This window comes from Humulus lupulus, chromosome 2 (assembly GCF_963169125.1).
Source record: "Humulus lupulus chromosome 2, drHumLupu1.1, whole genome shotgun sequence".
In the NCBI taxonomy this organism is placed as follows: domain Eukaryota; kingdom Viridiplantae; phylum Streptophyta; class Magnoliopsida; order Rosales; family Cannabaceae; genus Humulus; species Humulus lupulus.
In genome coordinates, this window is record NC_084794.1 from 261,218,789 (window position 1) to 261,241,266 (window position 22,478).

Below are 22,478 nucleotides of genomic sequence, written 5' to 3' on the forward strand. Positions count from 1 at the left end.
GTCTAATCTTGTATAAGTCAACTGCCTATTGTATTATTGAGACTTTACTAATTCATTTTATCTCTGGGCATGGCCCAGTGGACTAGATTTTTCGAACCACGTAAAAAACTTCTTGTGTCACTTTACTTTTAAGTATTTTACTTTCTGTTTATATATATTATAATTCATCAGCAATCTGTCTTGATATATCATAATATATGTCTGATAAAAAAAAAGTATAATTTTTCTCCATTAATTAAATTGTTGGTTAAATTCAGTTGGTAATTTTAAAAACAGAATTTCAGTTTCTATGAGTTATTTTAACAAACACTTATAAGGCATTTCAAAACTAGTACTATTTGAGTCTAGTATGAGTTGTTATGAGACTAGAATTCTTCTTTAGACATTTCAACAAAGAATTTGAATGCATTTCTAATTTAACTATAACATTACACATATACACACTATAATAAGGGTAATTTGGAAAGTCTCATGATAATAATGAGTAAAGTTTAACTAAAGATATTTAGTGTCTAATTTTAGTTAACTACTCCTAAAAGTGAGTAGTTCTCAACTTTTCCCAACTTTAAATCACACTTCTACAAATAAAATAACATAGTGGCATCTCTTATTTGATGAACATTGTTTTTCTTTCACAACAAAAAATATGTAAAAAAATCATTTGTATATATATATGGAAGACTTCTCAATAGTTACTACCCATAAATGGGTACTAACAAGTCACCAATATGTAAATATTTTTTTTTTACATTAATTTTGAATTTAGTTAAATTTTTTTCCATAATTAATGTTATTTTTAACCGATGAGACACTTGCTATATTTAGAAATTGACATGCATTTTAAAAAATGAAAAAATATGTAAAAAAATAAATAACACTCATAAATTTCTGTAAGGAGTGAGTCATGCTTTGGCATGAACTATTCACTAGTATATATGTATATTTGTAGTCATATCCTTAATCATCAATATCACTTGTTTGTTTACAAGTTAAGATTGAAGATGGTATTTTTTACTGCATATACATGGTACGTACAGTACTGTTCAACCATTAAATTATAATATTTATATACAGTGTGGACGGGAAGCCAAAATTTAAAAATTGTATCAAATGTACAAATAGTATATATATTTTAAAAAATACATAAAAATATAATATTATATATAAATAAAGATTAAAGTGTAAGCTTTATTTAAAAAAAAATTAAAGTGTAAAAGTTACATGTAAAATAATTTATATTGTTTCACGAATGACATAATTGCAAAACAATATATACAAAGTGCTAAAATGTAAAAAAAAATATTGCACATATAATTCTTTTTTAATTCTGTAACACCTTAAATATTTTATATTTTCGAAAGTACATAATTAAACACAATCCATCATAAAATACTAGTTTTGTCCGTATCATCTTCATAATATAACATGCATAAAATATTAGATCAAATTTTAGGTAAAACATTTAATGCAACATAATAAATAATTTTAAAATCCTAATATATTTCTAAGATGATATTGGACTTATTTAGAATGTTTTCAAAGATAAAATAAACTTGTGGCGTTCTTAATCAATTTATGGTTCATATGCCTCCCACAACATACATACTTCATTTGAATTGACTTCAACTCGCCACGCTTATAAATAGACAATCAATTGATACATGTAACTAGAAGGGAAGTGTTGGGCATATGCCTATACACAAACTTTTGAATATTACAATTCAAATTAACAAACTCAAGATAATTTAATCTACAATAGAGGAATAACACAAAGAAACTCACTCAAAGTAAGATCAAGTAATATAATGGACCTTTGAGAAGTAGAACCTTATTTACCTAAAATCATAAGTCTATGATTTCATGTGAATCAATGGAGGTTACAAAGGCTTGACACAAATTGGAATTTATTGTTCAAAAATCTCTATTCCTAGTCTCCCCTTAGAGATTTCTTGAAGCTACTACAAGTGGAATGAGATTGGGATTTATAAGCCTTGAATGTTCATACAAGTCAAGCTTTGTTGATAAAGATCTTGGAGAAAACTAGCAATCTTGAGAACTAGAGAGAGGAGTTTTTAGAGAAAGAGAGAAATGTGAGTGATTAATTCACCAAAAACTCAAATGACCCATTTAAATACTATATGAACCCTCATTAGTCTCAACCAATGAGATTAGAGCATTATAAATTAAACTTTGGAGCCAAAACACGTCACTATACGGTCATGTACGAACCACCCAGGCGACACGTCGCCTGCACCCAGGCAATGCATTGCTTGTATTAGGTTTTTAGTCCCAAGCAATGGGTTACCTCTTAGAGGCAACGCAACGCAGGTCAACTTGACTTGGCACCGCAAAACTTGCACCAAAACATCTCCAAGTGCCTCCAAAAATTTTTGGTACTCTTACATGCTCTACATAAACACTTTGGACCCAAATAGATAATTTATAGATGCATATACCAAAAGTCAACCCGCTCATGTTGACTTTAGTGAAACCATTGTGGTTTTTGCACATCTTCGTGCCTAACCAAATTCACCATGTATTTAACTAATCATAATAACCCTCCACTTGGTTAAATACATCCTCTTCCTCTAACCCAATCGATATTAGTGCATAAAATAAAGTACCTTTTGGGTTTGAACTTTATCTTAGTGAAAACATTACAAAGTTTCTATCAATAAGGTATTCTTAAAAGATTGAACCCAATATTCCTAGTGAAAAAAATTGATAATGTCTCACACACTCTACCTGATTACTTTTGTATTTCCCCCTTTGCACGCTCAATACTTTTCATGGCTTTGTGCTTATCCATTCATGAACCATTCAGAAAGAAAACTCCTACTATTTTGAGAGGCAGCACCACCTTTAGGTTCACATAAGTGAAATTCTTACATCATCTTTGATACCTTTAGAGATTCATGTTGCTCTTCAACTGAATTTCATTAAAAGCCTATGGCTTAACCCTCATGTCTGGTAGCAACCAACATTAACTATCCTAGATAAGACTTTAATTAGTTAATGTTGTCAACTATTCCCTTATCAATAACTTGTTCTTGCCCATTGAGATGGGTTGCCATCGGTTGGGAGTCTATTTTTCAAGAAGTTTTAGTCCCATCCCGCTATTTGTAGAACTCACTGAATCTCTCCCTAGAAGTTTGGTAAACAGAATCGCTAAGTTCTCACATGATTTAACATATGAAATCGATATGACTCCCTTATCAATCAATTCTCTCGTGTAGTCATGTCTTAGACTTATATGTCTAGACTTCCCATTATATATCTTTTTGTAAGTTATAATCAAAGTGGCTTGATTATCATAATGTATCAAGATCGTCGATAAATAAAACACATTTTTTGGTATCTCCATCATGAGATCTCTTAGCCACTCGGCCTCTTTGTCATTTGTCACTAGAGCTACAAACTCAGACTCCATGGTTGAGTGACATATACATGTTTGTTATTTTGTAGATCCCCAAGAAACCACACCCCAACCAAGGGTGAACACCCAACTGGTTGTGGAGAGATTATCTCCTACAATGGATATCCAACTTGCGTCGGAATATCCCTCAAGTATCTTAGGAAAATTTGAATGTTGGAGGTACATATCTTTGGTCCTTTTGAGGTATCCAATGACTTTTACTATGGCTTTCGAATGTTTGATACTTGGATTGGTAGTAAACCTACTTAGAAACCACATCCCAACCAAGGGTAAATTATTATATGCAATATCCACTCTTGTACAATGTGTGACATACATCAAACTCCCTATTACATTTGCATGCTCTAATGAAGCCACCGCTCTCCCCTCATTCTTTTCAAGCTTTTGGCTTGAATCAAAGGGCGTGTTTGCTTATTTGATATTAAGATGATCAAACTTTTCAAGCATCTTCTCAATATAATGAGCTTCACCTAAGTCATAATCATCCACATTTATTCTAACCTTGATACCTAGTATGGTATCAACCTCTCCAAGGTCTTTCATTTTGAAGGTAGAAGATAAAGACCTCTTAGTTTCTAATATGCATTTCGTGTCATTACTTAATGTCAACATATCATCAAAAGATAGACACACTAGGATGAAATACTCATCACAAATCTTAGAGTATAAGCACTTGTCTGCACTATTGTTTTGGTGCTTTTTTTTAAACCATATAATGATTTAACAAGCTTACACAACTTATGATCCCTTCCTCTTGGAACAAACCCTTCCAATTGTTCCATGTAAACCTCCTCATCGAGGTTGCCATTTAGGAATGTTGTTTTGACATCCATTTGATGAACATATAGTTTGTGTATTGATGATAAGGAAAACAATAACTTTATTGATGTTGTCCTTGCTACCAGTGCATCGGTATCAAAATAATATATACCTTCCTTTTGTCTAAACATTTTTAGTCACTAACCTTGCCTTGAAAGCTTGAGTGGTCCCATTAATGTGGTATTTTCTTTGAAATACTCACTTACAACCTATTGGCTTTTATCCTTGTGATAGATCATCAATATCCCAAGTGTGATTAGACATAATTGAATCCATCTCATCATTAATTGCCTTCTTCCAAAAGGCGGAGTACCTTGAGGACATAGCATCTTGGAATGTTTTAGGTTCATCTTCTACTTGAAGTACCATTGGATACTTCCAAGTGTCTCCCTTGTGATTTCCCTCTACTAGGTAAAGGGTCTCCACTTGTGAGGTTTTATCTTGTGATCTAATCTCTTTGCAAGGCTTCTCCCCATAACACAAAACTCAAATTTGCATGTAATAGCATAGCATTTATCATTTCAACATATGTTCTATTCTTTCTTTCTGCTACACCATTTTGTTGGGGTGTATAAGGGGATGTGAATTCATTTATTATACAAAACATTCCACAAAACAAATTGAATTCATTGGGAAAGTATTCACCACCCCTATAGCTTCTTATTACTTTAATTTTCTTTTCCAATTGATTTTCAACTTCGACTTTATAGATTTTAAACATGCTAAATGCTTCATCCTTATTCTTATGCAAGTACACATATGTGAATCTAGAACAATCATCAATAAAGATAATAAAGTACCTATGTCCACCCCTAGTAATTCTCCATTCAATTTACATAAATTATTATGTATCAAATCTAACAAGTTAGTTTCTCTTTCAACACTTGGATAAGGTTTCTTTATCATCATTTCACATAATTCACATTTATCGTGCTCAACATCATTTCATACAATTAAACCACATTTAATTACATTTTTAATTGTATTATAACCTACATGAGCAAGTCTATTATGCCACAAAGTAATAGAATCAAAGCCAAGCATATTAGAGGAAGATGTGCATGAATTATTATCAAAATTGAGTCTTTGGTACACAGTTTAATCACTCCGTCACAAACATACTCTTGCCCCCCACAAGGTAATTTCCCTTTGATAAAATTAGCTTGCCAGACTCAAACATCGCTTTAATGCCCAATTTTCTCAACAAGTTCTCAATAACAAGATTTCTACTCACGTTTGGAACATACAACACATTTGTTAGAAGAACTTTCTTTCTGGATGTGAAGTAACGATTTACTTTGGATCTATGCTCATTTCCCATTTGGATTTCATGGCCATCCTTGGATTCTTCAAAAGTCTTGAAGACCTCTCAATCATAAATTACATGAATGGTGGCACAAGTGACATACTGCCATCCTTGCACTTTGCCTTAGATAACATTCACCTCACTTAAGGTTGCAACCAACTTATCTTCATTTGTGTTGACCTTGGATCCAAAGTTGGTAGGTATTCCAACTTGCATTCCCTAGCCAAGTGACCACTCTTTCCACAAACAAAACAAGGGTCTTTCACACTCTTGAATTGTCCTTCATTCTTCCTTGTGGCTAGGTAATTTTCCTTCTTCGATTGGGGTTTCTTGTGGGCCTTTCCTTTCAATTGAGAGGTTTTCTCTATGGCATTAGCCATGGAGGTCCCACCATTGGACTCTTCCATACACTTGTCTCCAGAACGAGACTCCTCTTAAATCCTTAGGTGCTTTAGAACCTCCTCCAAAGATATCTCTTCATTCTTATGGAGAACCTTTTTTCTATAGTCCCTCCAAGATGGAGCAACTTGGCTATTATCCCACCCACAATGAAAGGCTCCGGCAATGTTATCTTAAGAGTAGATATCGTATTCATAATGACTTGCAATTCGTGTACTTGGGGGAGTAAGGGTTTTCAATCAAAGAATTTCAATTCCATTTGTTATCTGTGTTTTTACCCATTGACATGTGGCATACATTCAGAGTAACTAAGTCTTCACAGAAGTTTATTAAGTCCCTTAGAGCTCGCCTAGGGCTCCTAGAAAGGAAAGCCTTGCCTTTTATTCCCCGTTCACCACCTCCAAAGAAGTATTTCCTCTGGGAAGGCTACTTCCCGAGAACCACGTGTCGAATGTCCTCTCCAAATCACATCTCCTCCAGGCCTATTACATTCCTCCATAAGGCTTGGAGTAGAGTGTAAGGTGTCAAGCCTAGCGGCCTTGGACCATAAGCAGCTATCTGACATTCACTGATATACAAATCGTGGTTTCGAATCCATATATGCGACAAGCAGGATGTCTCACGACGTAGCCTGACATGGGAAAATGTGCAGCTACCCCTTGACATTTTCAAGGACGTGCCACCCCAAAAAGTAGTGGGCTGAAACCTCGTAATTGGGCCCACTATGATACGCATGGGCTCGCCAGCATATTAAATGATGGAATGTATTATTTATTATTTATTATTCATTTAATGCCATATTAAGGGATAATAATTGTAATTAACACTTATTAGGAAATTAATTACCCTCAGCCATCTATAAATAAGGCTAGGACACACATTGTAAATGATCCTAGACTTTTTGTATTCAAAGCATTGTCAAAACGATGCCTGAAACTCCATAGAAGCTTAAAAGCTCCAAGCTTTTCTCATCCTAATACAAGTGGCTCGTGGGCTAGGGTTAATTAATAACCTGAACCACGTAAATCATTGTGTCTTTTTCTTTATTTCTTTGAGCTTTATTTTAATTAGTTGCTAGCGAAAAAGCCAGTCATCATTGTAGTGATTTCATTGAGAGCTTGAAAAAATCTTTGAGTCATCGCCATGGTGAACACCAGAAGAAATGTTTTGAAGGAATTCTCTCTTCCGCCGCCGCTGTGGGAGGAGAGCTCAGCCGAACACCTCCATTAGTTGATCCAGAGGTGGCCCACGACGATGGTTATGAAAAAAACGAGGGTTACGATGGTGAGGAGGGAGTGACTATTAACGCCATAAAGTCTACTTTGGCAGCTCAAGGGCTGCAAGTGGACCCTCATGGCGAAGGACAAACTAAGCAGCCAGCTAGTGTGCCACCTTCGCACCCAGCTAGAGTGCCACATGTCCAACCAACGGGCGTGCCTCCCAAGCACCCCGCTAATGTGGAGAAAGAGCAGCCAACTGGCGTGCCACCTGTGCGCCCATAAGGAGCACCACCCATACCTCAAACGCGTGGGAAGGATAAGGTTGAGCCTTCTCAGAAGAGAAAGAGGACTTGTCGAGCTTCCGAGCCCATCGAAGTCTTGAGGAGGACCAATGACCCTGAAACTCACGGGGTCTAGGGAAACTGCCAAGCCAACAACGTCCATGGAGCCCAGGGCCTTCCGCCAAGGCGCGCTGCAATAGATCGCATTAGGCCTAGAGGAGGAGTTCCCTCAATACCTCACCAACCCCAGGCGAAGTGCCAACATGAGAGAAGTCTCCGTGAACCGAGGACAAGGAATCAGTGTCTCGGTTAACAACTATAACATCGATTCAGAAGGGGAAATGGAAGTAGAATTCCCCGAGGATGGCTGTTGCCGCAATGCGTAGCCTAATTTGCGAGACAACTTGAATGCTCGCATGAATGGAGCAGCTCCCGAGGACTTTCCCAAGAGACAACCACAACCGAACCTCTGAGACAATCTCAATGCTTGGAGGAGAGAAGCCATGCCCAACCAGGGGGCATACCCAACACAAAGTGCCAACAACAACCCTTTACAAACGGAGTTGAAGAGTTTAAAGAAAATTATGCTCCAGATGGCCAGGAGACAGGGCCTAGACTCTGACTCAGAAAATGAATAGGGGGAGCCATGTGCGCTACACATTGTCGAAGCCTAGTTACCTTGAGGCTTCAAGATGCCAGATATCACTCCCTACAGTGGAGCCACGAACCCTTTCGACCATCTATCAAAGTTCAACAGATTGATGTTGGTACACCACGTCTTTGAGAACACAAGATTTCACGTCTTCCCGTTAACCTTGACGGGACCTGCAGACGAATGGTTCAACAAGCACCAGCCAAGATCAATCCATTTTTGCCACCAACTCTCTGTCACCTTCCAAAGAAAATTTATAGTCGCTTGGAAGGTGCACTTCGAGGTCAATGTGTTGCCCAACATCAAACAAGGGCCTTTCGAGACCCTTAAGGCGTACATAAATTGCTTTAAAAAAGAAGTTCCCAGGACCAAGAGGATCGACGATGGCCAATAGTTGATGGCCTTACAAGCTAGAATCCTACTAGGTTCTTCACTATGGGATGACCAGCAGAGGCGCAAATTCCACAGGCTCGACAACTTCATTCGTCGAGCCCAAGAATACATTCACTAGAAGGATGCCTAGATTGGAGACTTCTAAGGACCGATTTCCTTTCCAACTCCAACAGTCCTTGCTGCGAAAACTCTTGGCCCCCAACTCTTGCCTTACACTCTAGCTCAAATGAGTGTAATGAGTTCTCCGCAATACAGTCCCGTTGTTCCCCAAGCCGGCTATAGTGTCGCTCCCACTGGGTATGGAGCAACTCCAATTGGATTCAATGCTTATCAGCATGATTTCAGTGCTGGAACAGTGACACTCACTTAGTCAGCAACGCCTAGCGAGGGCCCCAGCGGAAGCAAACGGGGGGAAAGTGCAGGAATAAGAAGCCCAAAAGAACTGTCGTTCCCGATGAGAAATACATGTTGGGATTAGTGCCCTTTAAAGCATATGTGTTGAACAATGAAATAAATAATTGAAAATTATTTTTATCATATATTTATTATTTATTATTATTGATAGAATAATATTATATGAATATCATAAAATTGCCAAATTCGTTATTTTTACTACAATCTTGTATTAGTATAAGAGGCTAAGATTGTAGGGAACGAATATAAATAGTTCGCAGTAAAACAAAGTTATATGAAATCTTTGGATTAAATACTATAAGTACGGTTAACTAGTAGTATAAATACACGTAATCTAGATCCAGATTACTGATGTAGTAGGACATCTTAGTGGATGTATTTTGTATAAAGTGGTTATACACAAACGAGACCTGATATGTTATTAATACTTAATAATATTGTTTACTTTAAAGTATTAATTAAGCATATCAATAAGATGATCATATACAAATTGATCTTAGTCCTGAAGTAATAATGAACTCTTGTTTATGTCATATGAGTTATTTGATTCACTTGTTATGGTTTGTCAAAATGATCAGGATGAAAACTTTTTTTTTGGGAACTCATTGATGTAAATGGCTAAGGACATAATATACAAATATGAAATCTATACCTTTCTGAGAGGAATTGAATAATGGTTCTCTTAAGAGTTGGCTTTTGGAACTGAAAGGTTATTGAGCTAAAATTCATAAATCAGCTTATGAATTAACCTTCACTGGTAAAGTTAATGGTACTTGAGGAAACAAGATATAATTAAAGAGGTTAAATGGTAATTAATTCATACTTTAATTATTAATCATTAATAGAGGATTGAATTTTATGTAGTGATTAAATCGATGGATACTTTTTATACTTAAAAGTACTCAATAAATAAATGTCTATAATTACAAGAGTGTAGCCTCATATTTTTAGTGGAATAATATTGATATTAATAAATTAAGGTTATTATATTAAATAATTTTAATTAATAATCTAAATTTATTGGAGCTTGAAATTATAGGTCCATAGGTCCCCGAGATGGCTCTATCAACACTATTCAAGGTAAAAGTTTAAATAGGGAAAAATCAAGAAAATGACATATTTGAAAGAAACTTGTTCTTCATGGTCAAATATGTAATTGAGACAAATTAATAATTTTTGAAATTAATAAATTATATTTTTCAAAAATTATTTTGGTATTTTTCAAAATAGCATTTAAATAATTAAGATAATTAATTAGGTATATTTATTTAAATAATGTGAAAAATATATTATGATAATTCAAATTGGATTTGAATTTGAAATGATATTTATTCTTTAATTAATATGATAAGATAATTCATCAAATTTATATATTTCTGAATAAATGATTACTAAATAATAATTAAATAAAAGTGGTTAAGACATATATCCCTAAAATTGGGATATGCTACACGTCAATCACAGTGCGCCGTGTGCCTAGGTCCAAGACTAGGTATTGGATATTTCTTTTATTTATTTACTAATTGGTTTATATTTTGAATTTTGAATTTAATTAATTCTTTTATAAATCTATCTAATAGAAATTAGTTTCTACAATTTTTAAAAGAATTCTAAGTATTTTTCCCAGAGAAAAAAATATATCGTATTATTTTTCTCTATCCCTAAAAACTGTCTCAGACCTAAAATTCCAAGTTCTCATGAGTTGAGTACATCTTGTGAATCAAAAAAATTCCCACCATTACTCTTCCTGTCCACACACGTCTTGAGGTGTAGAGATACATCTTGGAAGATCTTGGTCTGAGTATTCAAGAGGCTGCTTTGGATTGGATGTTCGTTGGAGGTACTAAAAGATAGCGAAGATTCTTGATTGTTCTATAACTGGTAAATCCTCACTTTTTCTTTCTCTATGATTAATGTTCTGCATATTAATGGATCTGATAATTTAAAGATTGGTTAAACAATTTTTTTGAAATCTATGGGCCCACCACCCTGCGCTTTTCGTTGTGCATATGGTAAACTAGTTACCAACAGTACACTCCTTAATACTCAGAGTACACTGACTTGGTTGATACTTGGGAAAACATTTTCACTGCCATGGAGCAGCAGGCACACTACTGGAGACCCTAGCCCATCTGGAGGGATAGGGGCGAAGAGACACTTCGAAGTTCTGCAAGTTCCATAATGACGTTGGACACCACACCAACGAATGCAGACAACTTCGTGATGAGATTGAGAATTTCATCAAGTTAGGGCATCTCCACCAGTATGTCAAGGCTAGAGCATGCCCTGCCAAAGCTCTGGCCGTGGCTCAGCCCTTTCCATAGCAAGTGGAGCCTCCACAAGCCCAAGTACCAATTGCCCCGTAGCCAACAGCCCATGGACCTCTTTCGGTGAATGTAACAGTAGGGACTATCACTGGTGGACCCCACCTGAGGGGCATGTCAAGGGGCTAGCATAATCGATATGTATGGGCCTCACATCACGATGATGAAGTGTTGACACTGGCCCAACTTCCAGTGAAGATGCCTCGGATGACAGAGCAGATAATAACTTTCTTCGAGTACAATGCTCAAAGAGTGCACTTCCCCCACCACGATCTGTTGTTAATCGATAGCCATATTTCCAAATAAAATGGTAGCTTGGATCTTGGTGAACAATGGGAGTTCAGTGAACTTCCTGTTCAAAATAGCCTTCTAGAAGATCGGTCTGGCTACAAGCGAATTCTCCCCGTGAACCTCAACACTCTACGGGTTCTCGAGCGAGGCCTTGATTCCTATGGGGCAGATCAAGTTGCTAGTGAAACTTGGACAAGTGCCTCGCGAAGCCTTCAAGTACTGCATATTTATGGTGATGGACTGTTCCTTTGCTTATAACGCCATCCTGGGACGTCCGGTCCTGGTGGAGTTTGGAGCATCCACCTCTATTCATCACTTGTGCATGAAGTTCCCCCACGGAGGTGGGAATTGGCACAGTTCATGGGGATAAGAAATAGTCCTGCCAATGCTGCAACGTGTCACATAAGCACCCAGTGTTGGTGATTGTAGTAGCAGCCGCTCCTGAGTAGCCTCCTCCAGTGGAGATGGAGGTCCAATGCGTTCTTGACGAGAGGAAGTCCAACGAGTTGGATCCCAGGGTTGGAGATGATAGGGCTATCGAGCCCATAGAAGAGGTTGAAGAAGTCATCCTCGAAGACTTTAACCCAGACAGGAAAACCAAGGTCTGGAAGAACCTCAAGGCGGAGGTCCAAGAAGGTTTGGTAAGCTTTCTCTGTAAGAATCAGGACGACTTTGCCTGGTCCCACACGGACATGATGGGGATCAACTTCAACATCATCTACCATGCCTTAAACATAGATCCAAACGTTGCCCCAGTGCAACAGAAACGAGGAAGATAAACCCGAAAAAGGCGAAGGTTGACAAGATCCTTAGGGATGGTTTCATTCGGGAGGCCCAATACCCCAAGTGGTTGTCAAATCCTGTGCTGATCCCGAAACCTAACAAACTGGAGAACATATATTGCTTCTCCGACCTCAACAAGGCCTGCTCTAAGGATTGCTTTCCTTTGCCAAAAATTGATCAGATGGTGGATGCCACCTCCGCGTCTGATCTCCTCACCTTCATGGATTCCTACTCGGGTTATAACCATATCTCCATGCATTTTGCTCATCAGAAGCACACCAGTTTCTGAACAGACAAAGGCATCTATTGTTACAAAGTGATGCCTTTTGCCTTGAAGACCGATGGAGCCATGTACCAAAGGCTAGTCAACAAGATGTTCAAGAACCAGCTTGGTCAAAACATAGAAGTTTACATGGATGACATGATAGTGAAGTCCAGAACAGCCCCCGACCATGTGAAAGATTTGGCAGAAGCAATATATGTCCTCTGCAATTTAGGATGAAGTTGAATCCCCAAAAGTGCATGTTTGGGGTAGCCTCCGAGAAGTTCCTAGGATTCATTGTCAAGGCCCAAGGAATAGAGGCAAATCCCGAGAAGATCAGAGCCCTGATCGAGATTCCATCCCCCAGAAAGCATAAGGACGTACGAAGCCTGACTGGTCGGATAACAACTCTTAACCACTTTGTTTCTACGGCTACCGACAAGTGCATCTAATTCTTCAACACCCTTCGGGGAGGTCAAAGGTTTTAATGGAAAGAGGAATATGAACAGGCATTCCAACAGCTTAAGGCGCACATGGCGAATCCTCCAATTCTATCTAATAATGGCCTATCGGAAGCTCAGGCTGTACTTCAAGGTACATCCCATCAAAGTCCTCACCAACTAGCTTTTAAGGAAAGTCCTCCAAAAGCTAGAATCCTCTGGGAGACTCCTCAAATGGGTAGTTTAACTTAGCCAGTTTGACATCACTTACCACCCGAGGACTACCATAAAGGGCCAGGCACTAGCGAACTTTATTGTGGAGTGCACGGGAACGCACGAGAGGCTCGAGGAGGCTCAGACTATTGGGCCCATATGGAAGTTGTTTGTAGATGGGTCCTCCAATGAGAATGGGGTCAGAGCAGGCCTCTTGTTGGTTTCCCTCGGGGACATAAGTTTCACAGCGCCTTAAGATTTGGTTTTGATGCCTCGTATAAAAGTTGACTACGAAGCCCAGATTGTTGGACTTCGAGTTGCCCTGGAGTATAAAATTGAGGGCCTCAAGATACACAATGATTCTTAGCTTGCCATGAACTAAGTCCTCGGAGAGTACCAAGCTCGAGGAACCAAGATGGCCACTTACTTGGCCAAGACCCAAGAAATGTTGCACAACTTCAAGAGATTTACCACCCGACACGTTCCACAGGAGCAGAATTCCAATGTTGATGCCCTGGCCAAACTTGCTACCACCAAAGACGCAGAGTTTCTCAACATGGTCCTAGTTGACTACTTGGCTTCTTTGAGCAGCAAAGATCTCTAGGAGGTAGAAGTGGTCCAACCCTAGGACGGTTGGATGGAACCTATTGCGAGGTACCTTGTCTCTAGAGAATTGTCGCGGGACAAAAAAGTGGCTCTGAAGTTGCTTTATCAGGCGCCTCGGTACGTAATCATGGACAATAAGTTGTACAGGGAAGGATATTCATTGCCATTACTTTGATGTGTGTCCGAGCAAGAAGCCAAACTCATCCTCCAAGAAGTGCATGAGGGCTTTTGTGGAAACAAGCTGAGGGGCAGAGCCTCACCAAGAAGATTCTAAGACAAGGGTACTTCTGGACTACGATGAATGGCAATTCAATGGATTATGTAAAGAATTGCGACAAATGCCAGTGGTACATCAACATCCTCTCCAAACGAGCTCACTCAGATGACAAGTCCCTGACCCTTTGCTGCCTGGGGCTTTGACCTAATAAGTTCCTTGCCCATGGGATAGGGAAGAATAAAGTATGCTATTGTGTTTGTCGCCTACTTCACAAAGTGGGTTGAAGTCAAACCTCTACAATCACCTCTAAGAAGGTGCTGGACTTCGTCATAAAAAAAATCGTTTGTCGTTACAGGCTCCTGATGAAGATAGTCTACAACAATGACCTCCAATTTGACAGTGAGTTGTTCACCAACTTCTGTGAAAGGCATGAATTCATGAAGAGTTTCTCCTCCATAGCTCATGCTCAAGCAAACAGACAAGTGGAAGTGGTCAACAAGACGCTTAAGGCCATTTTAAAGAAAAGGCTAGAACAGGAAAAATGTGCTTGGCCTGAGGAGCTGCCTAAGGTATTGTGTAGTTAACGCACCACTGCTAGGACCTCCACTGGCCATTCTCCATTCTCCATGGCCTACAGGTATGAAGCCATGCTCCCAGTTGAGGCAGGAATCGACACGCACAGATGAGACACTTATGACCCAAACATAAATCATGGCTTACTTCAAGAACAACTAGACCTTGTTGAGGAGCTTCGAGAAGCATCACAGCTTTGGGTAGCATCCTACTAACAGAAAGTGGGCCAATACTTCAATTCTAAAATGAAAGACATAAATTTCAAGGTCGGAGACTTGGTATTGCGAAGAGTTTTCCTGGCAACCCAAGATCTATCTACAGGAGTATTGGGCCCTAATTGGAAATGTCCATACCAAGTCGAGAGCATCGTGTGTCTTGCAACATAAAAGTTGGCCCAACTAAATTGGGAGTTGGTGCCCCATGCCTAGAATGTCGAGCAGCTTCGCCAGTATTACCAGTAATATTAACAATTTGTATTTTATAAATTTTGTAATCATATGTAGCCTCTAGGAACCTTAATGAAAATCGTGTACACAAACACGATAGATTACCCGAGGAGCACCCGCTCGCTGGCTTGGACAAGTGAACGCAGACTAGTCTCCGATCACTTGGGGGCATAGCTGGGTCACCTTGAGAGGAAACCGCTCATGGAGCATGACCTAGGGAAATAAGCCTATTATGAGCAGAGTAAACCTAGTGACAAAGCTTGCAAGAGGTCACGAGAAATGACCTAGGAAACTAAGTTGAGGAGCCTGTACAGGCACCCAAAAGTAAACCTAGTGTCACAAACAAACCTATATAGCGTAAGGGCATAGAACTCAAGTTATTGGGCGCCCGCGAAGCAATACCGAGCTCTCGACTTAAAAAATGGTAAAGGGTATAAGATTTGATTCACCTGTACTCGAACCCAAGCCTTAAGTTGCCCAGAACTTAAGCAAACAGGACCCGAGTATCCTATACTCGAGCACAAGTCTACAGTTTTGCAAACTTAGATGGGCGCGCAAGCTAAGGAACTTAAAGTTACTTCTCAAGGATTGAGATCCCACGAAGTAACTAAGTCCCCAAGAACCTAAATTGTTTTGGGCTTCCAGGACCCAAGTCGCCTAGACTTGAACACAACTGAAAGTTACTTCGAGAGGACCAAGTGCCCGCTATGAAACACTAAGTACTCAGAGGCAAAGATTTGTTTTGGGTTTGCAAGACCCGAGTCATCAAGACTCGGGTTCAAGTCCCAAGTTGCACAAACTAGGGCATTCAAGACTAAGGCCCACGTATGGTGGATTAAACAAGGTTGTACAAATCGATTTTTACGTGAAACTACATTACATTAAAATTTTGAGAAATTCCTTGTACGTTTTAGGTCCAATTAGCATTATTACTAAACGTTATGTTAAAAATGTTTTAAGTAATTAGTGCAAGTGAATGAGCCATTTCCAAAAAATTATGTACAACCTTGCTTAGGAACTCGAGCAGTATATTATTTGTACCCCAAGGAAAAGTGCACGTAGGCCCAACTACTAAAATAAAAGATAAAAAATTGTCCTAAATCCCCCCGGGAGGAACTTGCTCGATGACGCCAACGATGGGGTCGGCCTCCAGAGCTTAGCCTACCTCATTGGCAGCCCTGGCAGTAGCGGCGACAGCCTCAACAGCATGGAGACACTCCTCGAAGAGAAGCCTCGTGTTGGGATCATTGGTGAAGGCCAAGTCCATTTCCTGGTTGCTCAACCAGGCGACATAGAGGGTGTCCTCAGTAAGCACTTCGACTTCCTTGTTCAACTCTTCCACTTAGCATTGAAGAGCCTCCACCTCAGACGTAGTTGTTCATACTCTCTCAGCTGCCTGATTGGCCTTCCCTCAAGCCCTGGCGGCCTTATTCGTAGAGTGCGAGGCTTCCCCCAAGGCTTTAGGAACCTCTTCCCGAGCCGCTTTGGTCTCTTCTAGAGCTACCCTGGCCTCTTCCCGGGCAATCCTGGCCTCTTCGGTCACTTTGGCCAAGACCTCCTCAAGGACTTTGGAATGGACCTTCTCATCTTTGATCGCCTTAGTCGAAGACTCCTCCAGTGCTCGAGCCTGAGTTTGCTCCGCCACCACCGACTTCTCCAGCTCCTGGGAGCGAGCCTTATCTTCCTCCAAAGTTTTGTTGACACGCTCTAGCTCCTCAGGAAGGACTCCTTGGCAAACCCTTAATGCACCCAGCTCCTCCTGGGCTTGCTTCAGCTCGAAGGACCTCATAGTCATGACGTCCCCCAAGAGCTAGCCCAAATATGAGCCTAAAATTAAAGAACACAATCAATACCAAAGTTGGAGGTTGTTTTCAAAGACAGAAAAATTATGAATGTTTACCTGGGTAGTGGAGTAACGACGTGAGGCATGAAGGGCAGCCTCGTTGTCACTGCCAATTCTCACAAATCTACGAAAGGTCATCTTGCACATGGTGCAGCTAATCCATTTGAGGATCTCTGTCGCAAGTGGTGTGACAATGTCGCCTAACTTTTTTGCAAAAATCGACTCCAACTCAGTTTTGCCGGTTGGAGGCACTAGGGACCTACCCTTCGGGGGCTTGTATTGACGGATGTGGTCAGCCGACACCTGGAAAGACTACTCCCCTTCCTCCAAGCGAGAGTTGAAATGTTCAACCATCCTCCCCCTCCTAGAATTCTTGGAGTATCAGCAGTCGAGGAAGCTCAGCTCATGGGTTGTCTGAGAACTCGAGAGACATCTGGGCTACCTCTTCCCTAGGCACTCCTCCTCCTGGGGTGGGAGATTCACGCATTAGATCAATCACATGTGGATCCACCACCATAGGAACTTCTGCTTCGACTGCCAGCCCCGGAGCTTGGACTACAGGAATCTCTACAGAAGTTGTGGATTCCATAACTGGTACTGTGAGAACATCGATCTGGGTTGGGCTCTCCAGCGCTATCTCTTAGTGTGAATGGCATCCACCAACCCTATTTGATCTGCAAAAGGAGAAAGCCAAAAATTTAAAATACAAGTATAATACAAAAGACTTGTATAGAAAAAAACATATAAAAAAAGGTGTCGAGAGCACTCAGGCTACTCTGGAAGCCCCACCACCAGATGACTCCTTTGGGTGGATCATCAAGTGTGCGAACTGGCGTATAATTCTTCCCATTTCCTGAGTTGTGGTCATCTCATATTGGCATAACCAATGGGCATGGAAAGAAGTCACGTTGTCTAGTGGCACGAATCCCCGAGAAGGTAGTCACCTCTTCGGGTGGTGGAGATAAGGATCTATCATATCCTGGTACTTCTGGTACTCCTCCTGATTCCAAGGTAAGCCCGCACCAAAGAAGTGATGGAGAAACCCACACGTGCTCGAGACTTACCCCACCCCCTACATATTTAGCATTATAAAATACAAGTGTGGATTTACCTTGGTCTATAAAGGAAGATTCTATTCCTGCCTGGAGCTCTTCCTCAAGCTCCTGGTTCTCCAAGCTTCTTCAGATGCTCAAGCAGCTTGAGCATTCTCAAAACTCTCCTCCAATAGCCACTGATTATATTTGGTGCAAGCCAGTCAATTAATGTAGTTGATGTGGCGTTAAGCCACCTCCCGGGACTGTTTGCAATTCCGGTACATGAATCAAGTCAAGGTTTCTTATGTGTTGTCCCTCTTTGAGAAGACCCACAACAACCAGATTCTCCTCCATCTAGAAAACCCTTCATCTCTTGCAAATAATTTTCGTAGGCTTGGACAAAGGAGATTTTTCGATACAGACCTAACAAAAAGAAAACACGAAGTAATGGAAAGTGATCAGTGTCGAAGACACAAGCTCAAGAGGTGATAAAGACACTTACCAACCCTGGAGAACTCAAGGATAATGGTAGGGTTGGTCCGCGTTGGGAAACCATTTGTGAAGAAAAAATGGTCCATGTAATCCCTCTCATGGTTCTTGTTGTGGTGGGGGCCTTGTACACCATGTTCGGGTAGGCGTACTTCATTAGGGTATAGTACCCGTCAAGGTCGACTTGCTTCTTCTTCAGACAAGCCCGAAAACTATAAAGGTACAAGATTTTACCTGGAGATGGCTCGGGCCAGTTCTTTCTTTGGTATCGAACGTACATGCCCAGGAGGACCCTGAACCCATTCGAGGATAGTTGGAAGGGGGAAATCCCCACATACTTCATAAAATCCACGAATTACTAGTGGAGAGGCAGTGCAACTTCAACCTAAAGGTGTGACTGGCTCCAGGCCTCGAGGTCGTTCACGCTTTGGTGCGACCTCTCCACCTCGTAGCAAAGATGCACGAGGCACTCTCCCTTAATTTTGCAGTGCCTCATGATGTTCTCCAAGGCCCCTGGATGCTTTAACTTGCTAATAATGTGCTCTGCCTCAAACCCTGCGGCAGTAGGGGTGGGCGAGGAATGGGAGCTACATTCACCTCTTCCTCTGAGGTGCTTCTCTGTACAGGCCTCTCCGCTACTAAAGTTGCCACTCTGATTACTACCACTTGAGTCTGCCCCAGGGCCGATACACGCCTATCCTTCGGCGATCTACCACCTTTTTAGGCCATGGCAAGCATCTTGTTGTTGAAAGCATAAAAACCTTGTTGGTAACGTTCGTGAAGTTCCTTGGACATCTGAAACAAAAACCCAGCAATTAGTGTTGACTCAGAGAAAAATGTCCAAAACATGAGAATCCCTAAGACAACTGCTCAGGTAGTGGAGAAAAGAGAAAATTTCTAAGAAAAATGAGTGTCTCTGAAACCCTAGATGGGCTCCTAGAAACACCACTGGAGACTCAAGAACATCGCCGGAATCTGAAAATTTTCCAGAAACTAGTCGAATGTCAAGAATGTAAAAAAATGTTAGAAAGCCTAAACTATCCGTTCTGGTTAGTTTTGGCAGTAACATGGACCCAAAGTAGTGCTCAAAGAGGTAAAATAACCTCTAAATCCTAAAGTCATAAGAGCCTAAATACAAACCCAGAAAACAACAAGAACACATCCTTAAACAGAAAAGTAAAGGAAGCTTACTCGATATGAAATGCTTGTAACTACTGTAGTGACTACGAACGCGAAAGTATTTCATGTGGATGACCCAGAAATAGCTCGATTCCTTCCAACCTTCCAGGATCACTGACAAGAAGCTACTGGTTCTGATGAATATGTTCTTGGCGAAGAAGAAGGTATTTTAGAGCTCTGGGATAGAAAAGGTTTTGAAGCCAAAGTGAAGAATGAAAGGCAAAATTTTGAATATATATTCGTGAACTTGGATGGGAAACAATTCAACCCCGAACGTTGATCACCTAGGGAGTAGGTACTTAAGCATGATCCAACGGTCACGGTTACCAAGGCACAGATCATGATAAAAAATGGGAAAAGGACGCCTCGGGTACAACATGAAATGGCACCTTGGATACAGAATAGACATCTTGGACGTGGAAAAGACTCCTCATTAAATGGCATCGATTGATGGGTCCAAGAATAGGGATTCAACACGTGGCATTACCTTTTTAAAGGCATTAGGCCTCATGGAAGCCCACCCATCTTCACCCGAGTGTGTCCCACAAAATTACTCTTCTTAATCTAGGTCTCCACTATCCGAGAACAAGTGAAGACTTGGGGGGTAAATGTTGTCTTTGTTTTCACCCAGTTACATGTGGCATACATTAAGAGTAATTAAGTCTTTAGAAAAGTTGATTAAGTCCCTTATAGCTCACCTTGAGCTCCTCTGAAGGAAAGCCTTCCCTTTTATTCATCGTTCACCACCTTTGAAGAAGTATGTCCTCAAGGAAGGCTACTTCCTAAAAAACCACGACCAGAATGTCCTCTCCAAATCACATTCCCTCCATTCAAGTCCTCCAGGCCTTGGAGATTCCTCCTCCGGTCCTAGAGTAAAGTGTCAGGTAATAAGCCTAGCGACCTTGGACCAGAAGCAACTGTCTGACATTCACTGTTACACAAATCGTGGTGTCGAATCCGTATAGAGGACAAGCAGGATGTCTCGCGATGCCTCTTGACATGAGAAAATATGTAGCTACCCCCTGACACTGTCAGGGATGTGCCACCCCAAAAAGTAGTGGGTTGAAACCTCATAATTGGGCCAACTGTAATACGCATGGGCTCACCAATGTATTAACTAACAAAATGTATTATTTATTGTTCACTTAATGCCCCATTAAGGCTAGGGTGCACATTGTAAAGGATCCCAGACTTTTTGTATTCAGAGCATTGTCAAAGCGCTGCTTGAAACTCCATAGAAGCTTGAAACCTCCAAGCTTCTCACATCCTAATTCAAGTGACTCGTGGACTAGGGTTAATTAATAACCTAAACCACGTGAATCCCCGTGTCTCTTTCTTTATTTGTTTGAGCTTTATTTTAATTAGTTGTTAGTGATGAAGCTAGTCGACACCATATATTGAGTTACGATGAATTTCTTGTTACCTTCTTCTTCAGTTTTGTACTTCTTCTCAAGTGCATCCTAAATCTCCTTTACCGATGTTGTATTGGTGTAGAGATTATAAATACGATCCAAGAGGGCGTTGAGTATATGGCATCGACATATTATCCCATCTTCTTCCTACTTCTCCTTTTCTTTAATCACTTCTTGAGTATCATCATCCTTTGGAGCATCCAAAGTATTCAAGTCTTTGTCAAGAATGTAATGAACCTTCAATGTTGTGAGAAGAAACTTGATTTTGTCTTGCCATCGCACAAATTTTAAGCCATCAAATTGATCTAGTCTCACTAGATCTTGGGACATGAACTTGAAGGTGGAGATTGAAGAGCTTTCTTCCTTAGCTTTGGTTAGAAGATAAACCATATATATAGACAATCTTGGAGGACAAAACTCGGGTTTAGGGTTAGAGATTTTTTATTGTTGGGGATAGGGCTAACACAAACTTTTGAATATTACAATTCAAATGAACAAACCAAAGATAATATAATCCACAATAGAGGAATATCACAAAGAAAATAACTCAAAATAAGATCAAGTAATTGAATTGCCATTTGAGATGTAGAACCTTAGTTACATAAAATCATAAGTTTATGATTCATGTGAATCAATGGAAGTTACAAAGGCTTGACACAAATTGGAATTTGTTGTCCAAAAATCTCTATTCCCTTAGAGATTGCTTGAAGCTACTACGAGTGGAATGAGATTGGGATTTACAAGCCTTGAATCTTCATACAAGTCAAGCTTTCGTGATGAAGATCTTGGAGAAAACTAGTAATCTTTAGATCGAGAGAGAGAGAGAGAGATGAGTGATCAATTCACCAAAAACTCAAACAACCCCTTTGAATAATAAAGGAACCCTCATTAGTCTTAACAAATGAGATTGGGTCATTTTAAATTTAATTTCGAGCCAAAACACGTCACTGTACAGTCCTATATGGACCACCCACGTGATGCATCACCTATATGGAGTTTTAAGTCTCAGGCGATGCATTGCCTCCTAGAGGCGACGCAAAGCAGGTCAACCTTGTTTGGCACCCCAAAACTTGCCCCAAAATATCTCCAAGTGCCTCCTAATTTTTTTGGTTACTCTTATATACTCAAAATAAACACTTTGGACCCAAAAAGATATTTTACAGATGCCTATACCAAAGTCAACCCGCACATGTTGACTTTAGTGAAACCGTTATGGTTTTTACACCTCTTCATACCTAACCAAATTTACCATGTATTTAACAAATCATAACAAAAGGGGGGGGGGGGGGGGGGAGCTCGAGAATCGTATAAGGAAGTACAAACTTTCAAACAGAACATTCTAATAATCATAGCCACTAACATAAAATCATAACTTCCTTGGCTCATACAATATGGTAGCATTTCCTTGGCTTTGTAACGCACTGATTTTTTTTTAATTTCTTATTG